Source organism: Triticum aestivum, chromosome 7B (assembly GCF_018294505.1).
Source record: "Triticum aestivum cultivar Chinese Spring chromosome 7B, IWGSC CS RefSeq v2.1, whole genome shotgun sequence".
Classification (NCBI taxonomy): domain Eukaryota; kingdom Viridiplantae; phylum Streptophyta; class Magnoliopsida; order Poales; family Poaceae; genus Triticum; species Triticum aestivum.
In genome coordinates this window covers 752,495,380-752,507,712 of record NC_057813.1, presented here as the reverse complement: position 1 = coordinate 752,507,712, position 12,333 = coordinate 752,495,380, and the positions used below count along the sequence as shown (strand labels likewise).

Sequence of the window (12,333 nt, the reverse complement as noted above, 5' to 3'; positions counted from 1 at the left end):
ATTCACAATCTTTGGCAGCCTCTCTAGAAATAAATATTGCTAGACTCCGCATGCAAGCTTCCATCTCGCTAGGCATGCCCAATATACATGCATGCAGTGATTCTGGCATCGCGATAACTCCCTCGCAGTGAAATTTCTGGAAAGTAAGTAAGTGTGTGTCCCTAATTAGTGTTGGGCATTAATTCAAAGAGGCATGCATGCAGTAATCCATTCTTGCATGCACGGGGACGTGGGCGATCCATTAATAGCAGCGTTGATTTCGGTTCAGATTCCATGCCACAGAAAGTAAAAAGGACCGAATATTTCTGACCTTTCGTCTAGCTTATTGATCTGATCAACGATATCCCGGGGTTCCTCTCTGAACGATTAAATCTCCACTGATTCCCTAAATACAATTCCACCAATTCTTCTCATCTTCCCTATCTCCAACTCTCTGTCCATACTGCGCGGCCGCCAGCCAAGCCTTCATGGCATGTCGCCATCGAAGATCTGCTCACTGCTGCCGGCTCAGAGATCATTCCCTCTATCTCTACCTCTCTCTCTTGGAGCCCTGCGATCCCCGCCGTCGCTGGTTATGATGGCTCAAGACGTACTCCCAGGCCTGGACAAGAGGAGCTGTACATGCCGCCGCCACTCTCCTTCTCCAACATTACTTGCGCCAGAGATGGGTGCTCTCCTTCCTCTCATTCTTCTCATATATGAACATAATTTTTTAGACGGCCTGATTTGTGTGTGGTCGGAAATTTCATAGTAGGGAGCTCTTTTCCATCCCCAGCGAGCTCCTCTGCGGCAACATGTCCGGTCAGTATCTCTCCCCCAAACTCCTTTCTTACTCAACTACTGCCGACAAACATATCTCGAGATGTGATGGATCATTGATCTTCCTTTAATGTTATGTATTTAGGGTTTTGAAAAGAACAAACAAATGAAGAAGCTTCCATGTACTGTTCCCCATCTACAACTACATCTCTCTGTCTCCCTCTCACTCATGTTAATTTAGTACGAATTATTTACTTTTATTGCTCTTCTCTGGTTGTTTTGTAGTATCACATTATCACAACATTGGCATATTGGGGTTCATTTTCAGGTAATTTGTTCCCTGTGAGTAGACATTATGAATTTTATGGTATATTTCTATTACCTGAGTGATACAATTGTGTCATTGGCATTGTTGTCGTTCCCGTGCTGCAAGGTTCTACTATTGTCACAACAATCATCTACCAACAGAAATAAAACAATATGACGCGACTCTTATGAACATACTTGCATTCTCTGTCAAATTTAAGATAACTATATGTGGTGCCCATAAACTTAGTACACATCATTTTTTTATAGATAGAATATCTGTAATTTATTGTTATGCTACTAATAACAGTCCTAACCTCGAAGATTTTTTTGTCACTGAGAGCATCAGGTATGGGCTGTTCTCATTCTCCTTCAATTTAATTGCTCTTTGTTTCCTGGTAGTATTTTAAATAGTACTGTATGAAGTACTGTAAAATGGAGTGCACATGCTGACAAATTAGTATCAAATGTTTCTGTTTCTTGCTCCCATGCACTTCTAATAGACAACAACTAAATGATATTATCTTGAAATATTATGAGAAAAATCTCATTACAATATATGTTACTTCTCTTAATGTTGGTGATGCATTCTTCTAATTATGCAAATATGGAGATATCCCATATATTAAATAATACCATTCAAAGGTTCAAACAGACATGTATTTATATTATTGTTTCCATAAATTCCACTACTTCCCACTCTATAAAGTCTCCTATACACTACTACAAATTCCCGCAGCAACGCGCGGGGTATCATCTAGTTTATAGGGAGATGGAGACGGGCAGGGCGCTGCACACCGTTTCCGATATTCTTGGACACGATATGGATGGGACGCAGTTTAGATCAACGCCCGATCCATTCAGCCCCTCGCCCAAGTAGATGGGCTTCCTGATCAACTGCGACAGCTTAAGCTGTACGCGTTAGTTCATAATCCGTTTAACTTTTTATCTCTTGCGCCTGCTCTAGTCGGTACAAAAAGTCTTGACCGAGGCCCTTGTGAGTTTTACGTGTTGATTGAGCTCGCCAGCTGGCCAGTTATCCATACGTATTTGTATACGTACACACGCTTTCCGGGGAGCGTGGGAATTCAGGTACGTACATGTACAAGTGAATACATGTATTCCAGCTCTGTACGACCCGGCCGGTACACATACGCCTGTTGGCGTACCAAATCTAATGCACGTACGTGTTTTTTTTAACACATGCACGTACGTGTTAGTACGTAGCTTTCCTTGATACATCTCTACGTGTCTTGGTCATGCATGAGCAATACAAGCACATGCACTAAGGGCATGCACGTAAGTGATCATCTAAACACACATACGAGGAGACTGTGCACTTAGAAAATTCATTCATTTCTAAAAGTACATTTTCTTGCCAAATCACATACAAAAGTACGTCCAACAACTGGCATAAATTTAAAGAATGTACGTGTGCTTCATATTTCTAGTAGCTTTTAGCTGAATCTAAAGGAGATTGACAATCTTAAAGTTGTTGTCTCACGCAGACATGGGCGGTGGATACAAACGAACATGCTTGCAGTAGTCTGGGGGATCACCATCCATGCACAAAGGTAGTGTTTTCCATCAACAAAGCTCCAATGAGTGACATCCTTCTTTCATCAACCAAACATAATGACTTGTATGTTTTGCCTCCAATTTTGCAGGTACGAAATGAGAAGGCCAAAGATTTTCTTTCCCTTCTTCATCATTGGTATGAACTTTATGAGAAATATGAAGTCCAGAAAAACAACGCAGTGCTGGGCTTTGGTCAAGCTGAAACGATAGCAGATGACGAAGATGAATCTCTTCCATATGACATATTTGAGGTTGAGAAACTTTTAAACATATGTTATGGTGATCCAACAAAGAATGGTCAAGTAGGCCTCTGCTTTAAGGTATCACATACTTTATTGTTCGACGTTCCTAGAGCATCTCCAACAGGCGCCCAAAAACTAGGCCACGTGCTAAAATCCGGATTTTTTGGGCGCCGGACAGCTTCAGCAGAAGCTGTAAAACAATGCGCGCGCAAAAAAGGGTTGGGCGCGTGCTGAAAAACGCTATCAAAAGCTGCAAATTTGAGGCGCCGGATTGCGCGCGCTTCACAATTTACACTGCGTGTTTTATTGGGGGCGCGTTTTTGGGCATCTGTTAAAGCAATTTTATGTACGACGCACAAATAGTGCTACAGTGCGCACTAAAACTATTTAAGGGCGCGAATTTTTGTGCACCTGTTGGAGATGCTCTTATGCAAGGTTCTTATATATTACAGAATTGATATTGTATTGTACCTTCTTTGTATTATTCTACGGTTGTTTCCTAGGACGTTAGCGTATAATTTTTTAAAATATGTGATCTCCTATAGGTGAGGTGCAAAGGATATGGACCTGCTGATGATACATGGGAGCCGATTGACGGCCTTCGGTCAGTTCTTTTTCATTACATTCTATTTTGATTCCAATCTTTTAATATTGCCTTTTGCTTGTTACAACTTTCAGTGATTCTCCTGAGTCTATTAAACAATTCGTTGAGAGTGGATATAGCTAGGGAGGGTATTTTGCTGTTACCTGTAAGTATAATACTCTTTTTTGTTCTTTCTTGTTCATTTTGTTGTGGTATCTACATATGCATATTTCTAATTTTGAAGGGCTCTGTAGATGTTATCTGTGGGGGAGTAAATTGTATAAAATCACCATTTTAAGGGCTAGGTTTGCAGAAAACACATCAAATTTTCTGGACAGAAAGCACCACGTCTTGTGTAATCTTGTTGCAAGAAACACTGATCGGCGGATTTGGCTTCGTTAAGCGTGTTTATGACAGATGGGCCCATCATTCAGGCTGACGCGGTGCCGCTTAACATTATACCCCACACATGTAACAACGAAGTTTGCTAACATTGTCATCTCGTGTGAAGCCATGTGGGGTCCACCTGCCATTAAAAGAAAAAAAGGACAAAGATTTGGTCGTGCTCACCTTATCTCCACCAACCCACCATTGCTCGTCCTGCCACCGGCCCCGGCAGAAGATGCCGCCATTGTTATCACGTCGAGGTTGAGGCAGAGGTCGTCATTGCTGTGCGGAGGTCGCGGTAGGGGGCCGAGGTAGGAGGCCGCCGCCCATCCCGCGCCAGGCCGAGGCAAAGGCCGATGTCGCCCTTATGCTCGCTCGGTGATCTACTGCATCTCTATATGGCATAACGGGCGCAACACGGCAGACAAGATCATCCTCGGGCCAGCCCCCTTCGTCGTCATGGTGCCCCCGCTGTGTGGGGGCGATGCCGCAGAGCTCGACTTCGAGGCTCACCAGTCACCACACCACCGAGAGGGCCGGGCACTCCATGTCGTTCTCGTCGTCGATGGTCAGATGGGCGCGGAGGTTGTGCCTTGGGTGCCGCCCGTCCAGGTTCTTGCCGGATCCGAGCTCGGATTGGAGCGGGGAACATGAATATGAGGTACGGAAGGCGGCACAGGCTCGGTTCTTGCCAGATCCGGGCAAGGGCAGGCTAACGGCGGTGAATTTCTGGAGCTTCGGTGCCATGGCGATGGGCGGCGGTGGCGCTCCTCCATGTTGCTAGTTCGGGGGGAGAGAGAGAAACTAGGAAGAAGCGAAGAACTAGAGAAAAGGTAGGAAGAAATGCTTACAAGCGGGCCCCATGTCCTGCAAAACAGTTCAATGTAACCATGTGAGATTTTGGTGCCACATCAGCCTGACTGGCGGGCCCCATATGTCATAATCGTGCTCAACAGAGCCAAATCCGCCAATTAGTTATTTCTCAAAAAGATTACACAAGACGTGGTGTTTTCTGCAACAAAAATGTAACAGTGTTTTCTGCAAATCTAGCCCTCAAAGTGATGGTTTTATGCTATTTACTCTCTGTGGGGGGCCTCCTTTTCAAGGCATTAGTGGATTAAACAGGCACAGAACGCACAATGATCCACTGAAGGATGAACGCAACAAACTGTTGGTTGTCTTTATGGATACTATCTGAGTCCCAAATATGTTCTAATGGAAAATGTAGTAGATGTACTGAAATTCGAAGATGGTTTCCTTGGAAAGTATGCGCTAAGCCGCCTTGTCGCAATGAATTACCAAGCTAAGCTTGGGATGATGGTTGCCGCAAATTTTGGACTACCACAATATAGGATTGCATTTTCTTCCTTCAGTGGTGTGTCTCTTTTCTATCTTCTTTTTACCTTGTAACACTACTACTCAACAAGAATGTACATTTGGCAACACAGGTGCTTCCAAAATTCCCACCATCCATGACGTTGTTAAGCAAGGAGTAGTAGTGCCAAAAGCATTTTCGGTAAGATGATACATGAATAACCACCACATTTTTGTAATTCGTTTACTATTTTTTTGTCTTACTATAATGTTGTTCTTTTCAGCAATGTGTCGTTGCATATGACAAAACAAAAGATAAGCACTTGAAGAAACCTGTTATCCTTGATGATGCAATATCTGATTTACCGAAGGTTCATATCATAACATTTTCCTCATATGCTCATTGTTCCTCCAATATTGCATGAGCCCATGTGGATTGATGTCTACTGCACAACCTTCTTCTTGTAGACGTTGTTGGGCCTCCAAGTGCAGAGGTTTATAGTACAGTAGCAAATTTCCCTCAAGTGGATGACTTAAGGTTTATCAATCCGTGGGAGGTGTAGGATGAAGATGTTCTCTCTCAAACAACCCTGCAACCAAATAACAAGGAGTCTCTTGTGTCCCCAACACACCCAATACAATGGTAAATTGTATAGGTGCACTAGTTCGTCGAAGAGATGGTGATACAAGTGCAATATGGATGATATATATAGGTTTTGTAATCTGAAAATATAAAAACAGCAAGGTAACTAATGATAAAAGTGAGCGAAAATGGTATTGCAATGCGTTGAAAAAAGGCATAGGGTTCATACTTTCACTAGTGCAAGTTCTCTCAACAATAATAACATAATTGGATCATATAACAGTCCCTCAACATGCAACAAAGTCACTAATAACGAAGAACAAACGAAGAGATTTTGTAGCGTACGAAACCACCTCAAAGTTATTTTTTCTGATTGATCTATTCAAGAGTCCGTAGTAAAATAACACGAAACCATTCTTTCCGTTCGATCTATCATAGAGCTCGTACTAGAATAACATCTTAAGACACAAATCAACCAAAAACCCTAATGTCACCTAGATACTCCAATGTCACCTCAAATATCCATGGGTATGATTATACGATATGCATCACACAATCTCAGATTCATCTATTCAACACACAAAGAACTTTAAAGAGTGCCCCAAAGTTTCTACCGGAGAGTCAAGACGAAAACGTGTGCCAACCCCTATGCATAAGTTCACAAGGTCACTGAACCTGCAAGTTGATCACCAAAACATACATCAAGTAGATCACGTGAATATCCCATTGTCACCACAGATGAGCACATGCAAGACATACATCAAGTGTTCTCAAATCCTTAAAGACCCAATCCGATAAGATAACTTCAAAGGGAAAACTCAATCCAACTATAATAGCAAAGCTCGCGGTACATCAAGATCGTGCCATATCAAGAACACAAGAGAGAGAGAGAGAGAGAGAGAGAGAGAGAGAGAGAGAGATCAAACACATAGCTACTGGTACATACCATCAGCCCCGAGGGTGAACTACTCCCTCCTCATCATGGAGAGCACCGGGATGATGAAGATGGCCACCCGCGATGGATCCCCCCTCCGACAGGGTGCCGGAACCCGATTGGTTTTTGGTGGCTACAGAGGCTTGCGACGGCGGAACTCCCGATCTAGATTTCTTTCTGGGGGTTTCTGTATTTATAAGAATTTTCGGCGTCGGTCTCACGTCAGGTCTCCGAGTCGTCCACGAGATAGGGTTACGCGCCCAGGGGGTGGGCGCGCCCTCCACTCTCGTGGACGGTTCGGGACTCTTCTGAACCAACTGTTTTACTCCGGGGGCTTCTTTTGGTCCATAAAAAATCATCAAAAATTGGCACGTCAATTGAACTCCGTTTGGTATTTCTTTTCTGTAAAACTCAAAAACAAGAAAAAAAACAGAAACTAGCACTGGGCTCTAGGTTAATAGGTTAGTCCCAAAAATCATATAAAATAGCATTTAAATGCATATAAAACATCTAAGATGAATAATATAATAGCATGAAACAATCAAAAATTATAGATATGTTGGAGACGTATCATGAATTTTATTTTTATGTGTTATATATCATTTTTACACAGGTAAAAAACAATCAACCTAATGATGTACTGGAGCATCGCAATAACCCCAAAACCGAATTCCAACGCTATATTCAGCTTAATCGTAAAGGTAATCCACCCAAGTTTGGCCGGTTGAGAGTGCAAATTTTATCAATAAGTAGATTAACCGAATAAACCGAAGTAAAAAATAAATTTATATTTTTTGAGATGAACAACCATGCAAGTTGTCATTTTTTTTGTACATGAGTCAAATTCACTACTAAGCACGTAATTTTTTCTTGTAACATAGTTATTTTTCTCTTCTTAAAATGCTAAACACGTCCATAACCATCAACAGATGAATCAATGCATGCGTATATAGTTAAATACTATTTATGTAAAATAGCATGTGTTTTCGGTAAAAAAATTATAAACTATTATTATGTCATTTTCAAATTCGCGTCAACTTTGGTTTTTATGGTATATACCGAAACCATACCGAAATAATTTGGTATATACTGAAATCGAACCATATTTTAATTTCATACCGTAGTTAATGAAGTATTAATATCTTTCAAACCAATAAACCGTATAAACCAAATCATGTAAACCGAATAAACCAAACGTACAGAGTGATATGTAGGTGCCTGACTATGCCATGAGTTTCACGAAAGGCTCCTTTTTGTATGGTTTGTACAGCATCGACCATTCATCGACGATCTGATCCTTATTTTGTTTGTTGAGTTGCAGACCATTCAGGCGCATATGGTGGGACGAGATTTCTCCGACTGTTGTCACAAGAACTGAGCCTCACAACCACGTACATAATGCAAACTTTAAAGAAACTGCTCATGTTTCTTGATTCCTGACTGCTGGTTGTGGCCATTATCAATGATTGAGGATGCGTCACAGGTTGTTCCCTTAAAGGAATGAGAAGCTCCCTGCAAACATGTGCAGCACAGTGTTCGACTTCTGCCGAAAAGTTTAAAGACAAGGAAAGGATACTGGAGAGGGTGAGGGACTGAGGTGGATACCTGACCATGCCACCATGGATGGTTCCTCTCTGAGGATCATGAGTCACATTGTACAGATCCTCCATTAATTCCAGCCTGTGAGTCTGAGCAGAGACTAGGCCAGCATACTTAGTCACCTCAGGCCAATCCTGGGAGGCCACAACCTGCAGCGCAAGGCAACATGACAGACATTTAAGGTTAATGTTTTTCATTCAGCAAATATGCCGATCGATCGATGAAGAAAAGTACAGAACAGTCACTGAACATGGGAGTAAGAGATTGTACAACTTACTGCAGCAATGAGGGGCTGCTGTCTTCACCAGGATGAGGATGGGTGACATCTGCGCCGAATATGATCGTCGGCTTGTCCGTAACCAAAGGAATGCGCCTTATGAACGCATCAGCCAGTACAGTGTTCCTTCCCCCAACCTTTCAGAACAAAAGGTCTCGTTACACTCGACAACAGGACAAAATGCACAAAAAAGCAATAAGAGGAAGTGTTGCTCTGAACACCAACCTTGACATTTATCTTGAGAGAGAGGTTTGCCAGAATTTGCTTGTTCATCTTGAACACTTGCTTTGTCAAACAACACTGGGAAATTAGCCCAAGGTCGATCTCGCAGACATGCTTCAGGTCACCTGATATCGTCACAATCTGAGCATTTTGGCCAAACCTAGGGCCTAACAGTTGCAGAAATAAACATAGCCGAAAATTTAGTTACCGTAAAGTGAGCAATTGTTATCAGGGAGTATCCCAATAAGTAATTCGATCTCCTTGCTCTGTGGTCCAAGTGCTGACATCGCATCATGGAACATAGCTTTCAAACCTCTCTCTACTTGATCAGGGCGCACGTATATAACCGGAAGAACAGGCTCCAAAGCAAAGTCCTATAATTGATAGTAAGAAATACTGTTACTGTTGTAAACAAGTAGTACAGAGAAAATAGCCTGCATATTCTACCGAGTGAAAATTTTAGATCATCAAATCTCATATAGCATTCTTTGATGATAAAGTGATAATGACATAAAAATAATTGAATTTTCCAATACTAAAAATTTACATACCTAAATTTTCTTACTATAAATATCTATATTGAAAAAGGTAAAATTTCTATTCAAAAGACCTAAATTTACCTATTCTATTCAATGCACCTAAGATAGTAAAAATAAACTACGTTTACTCAAATGACCTAAAAATTATTCTATTAAAAACCTACATTCTTCAATGTTTACATTCTAAAACCTACATTCAAATTACCTACATCCTATAAGAACAGAGAGAGAAGGGAGGGTGGGAGGAAGGAGGGAGGGAGGTAGGAGGAGCTACCTCGATGGCGGTGGCGCACGAGCAACGGCGGCGAGCGAAGGTGGCGGCTGGTGACGGCGGAGAGCGCTACACGAGAGAGATGGAGTGAGAGTGAGTTGGTGAGGGAGAGGAAATGAACGGGCCGGGGTAAGGGATAAGGTGGGCTTAGCAGTAGCGCGGGCATGGCGACCCGTGCTATGACTAAGGTAAGTACTAGTGGCGTGTGTCCGGTGACCGGCGCTATTGCTAATTTGGGCCCACCACCTGCCCACGTGCAGTTTTAGTAGCATTGTAGGTCGCTTACCCAACGCTACAGCTAACATATTAGTTGTAGCACTGATTACCTAGACCACGCTGTTCCTAAAGCTAGACCCAAGGTGGTGGTCTTGTGGCCCACTTAGCAGCAGTGCTTGGGCCATGGGCCCGTGCTACTACTAAGTCTTACCTGTAGCGGCGGGCCGGCCCGCGCTACTACTAAGTCGTACTTGTAGCGGTGGCCCATTACCCCACGCTACTGTTAAGGTTCTACGACTAAGGTATTTCCTAGCGCGAGCAAAGGTTGGGTTGAGCCGCCCCAGCGCGAGCGAAGCGCGTCACGATATCCCCTTGTTCACGAATGATGCGAGTTGCTAAAAATCATGTTCCTTGGCGCACATGTAAACGATCCAACTCACCGGAGGCTCAGTGGCACGGAGACGCCTATACGAATTTAAGTTGGTTATACGTGCGTCCTTGTCCAGTATGCATGCATTGCCATTGGCAATCAACGTAGGACACCACACCGAATTGGTTGACGCCGACGGCTTGTGCTTGTGTCAGTAGCGAATTTAAGTCGTACTTATGGACGCGCGAGTTCTGCTCGCAGGCTCGTCTTGTACTTGCTTCAATTATCAGTAGAAACATGTCTCAAAAAAAAATTATCAGTAGCTAGGTAATATAGTTGAGCAAATTAATCCGTGTGAACTTGTGTAAATGGGATTTAGCACGAGGAACACAAGGATTGTTTTATAAACCAATGTTGTAACATGGTCAACACTATCCCATGCATGCTGTCCAAGGTCCGTACATACTTCAGCGTAAGGCAGGTAGTACACGGGATTTATACTCCAGCGTGCAGTCTACATCGACCAGTACACGGGTTGTCCGAATCAGAATCGATTGACGGTCACGTCGAACATAAGGAAGCGAATACAGCATAGATGAGCCAAAGTGCCACATAGTTCTTTCAGGAAATTCCTCCCTTCAAAGTCAAGGCTGACCCAAGCATCCTGATAAATGATGAAGATTATCCATGGTTACGGCGCAATAAGGAAAGGACACAAGCGAAGAAAAACTGAAGATTTTCTCTCCATAACTATTATGATGATACCATGCCAACTTTCAACCTTTTCGTAGTTCATTCGAAATCCCTTTGTAACAGACGAGTTTCCGTATGAAATCCTGATACTTCGAAATAGATTGTCCGTTTTGTACACGAAGTGCATCCAGTTTTTGTCGTAACCCTCTCAACTTTCTTGCACATGCTATGTGGATGAAATGATGATACCATGCCAACTTTTAACCTTTTCAGAGTTCATTTGAAATGCTTTTCAATTTTAGAGTCTTATAGCTCAAAATAATCAGTAAATGCATGAAAAATAACAAATGAAATCAGAAAGGGTTGAAAATTGATGATGTGGCTTTGAATGGTGTATTTTGAACACACAAAAATTCAAAAGTTCAAATAAGTTTTAAAAAATGAAATTCCTTTGTAACAGACGAGTTTCCGTATGAAATCCTGATACTTCGAAAGAGATTGTCCGTTTTATACACGAAGTGCATCCAGTTTTTGCCATAACCCTCTCAATTTTCTTGCACATGCTATGTGGATGAAATGATGATACCATGGCAACTTTTAACCTTTTCAGAGTTCATTTGAAATGCTTTTCAATTTTAGGGTCTTATAGCTCAAAATAATCAGTAAATGCATGAAAAATAACAAATGAAATCAGAAAGGGTTGAAAATTGATGATGTGGCTTTGAATGGTGTATTTTGAACACACAAAAATTCAAGAGTTCAAATAAGTTTTAAAAAATGAAATCCCTTTGTAACAGACGAGTTTCCGTATGAAATCCTGATACTTAGAAAGAGATTGTTCGTTTTGTACACGAAGTGCATCCAGTTTTTGCCATAACCCTCTCAACTTTATTGCACATGCTATGTGGATGAAATGATGATACCATGCCAACTTTCAACCTTTTTCAGAGTTTATTTGAAATGCTTTTCAAATTTAGGGTCTTATAGCTCAAAGTAATCAGTAAATGCATGAAAAATAACAAATAAAATAAATAAGTAATTAGAAACAAAATAATATAAACTTTAATAAAATATATAAGTAGAAACAAAATAAAATAAACTTTAATAACATAAATAAAATTTATGAAACTAAAATTATCAAAGTATTTTCTCTTCAAAACATTATAAGCAACCTCTAGTATTATTGAAACTAAAATTATATAAAATTGATGCAACTAAAATTATCGAAGTATTTTCTGTTCAAAATCATTAAAAGCAAAAACAATTTTCATAAAGAACTTTTTTTGTTAGAAACTTTAATAGCAAAAAGAATTATCATAAAGTAAAATAAATAAGTAATTAGAAACAAAATAAAATAAATAAGTTTTTGGTTGTAAGTAGAAACGAAACAAAATAAATAAAGCAAAAAAGAAAACAAAAAAACAGGCAAAAAGAAAAAATATGCCACCTACTCGGCCACC

At 41.2% G+C, this 12,333-nt stretch overlaps 1 long non-coding RNA gene and 1 pseudogene across 1 annotated transcript; one reads left to right on the top strand and one right to left on the bottom strand.

Moving 5' to 3' along the window:
* Positions 1 to 373: 373 nt before the first annotated feature.
* Positions 374 to 5,665, top strand: LOC123160884 (uncharacterized). Its single transcript, XR_006480442.1, has 9 exons — positions 374 to 801; positions 905 to 941; positions 1,045 to 1,087; positions 2,574 to 2,639; positions 2,733 to 2,963; positions 3,431 to 3,489; positions 3,564 to 3,634; positions 5,304 to 5,371; positions 5,454 to 5,665. It is a non-coding gene; the product is annotated as an uncharacterized lncRNA (long non-coding RNA).
* Positions 5,666 to 7,984: 2,319 nt separating this feature from the next.
* Positions 7,985 to 10,078, bottom strand: LOC123158754 (protein argonaute 1D-like; annotated as a pseudogene).
* Between the last annotated feature and the right edge of the window lie 2,255 nt (positions 10,079 to 12,333).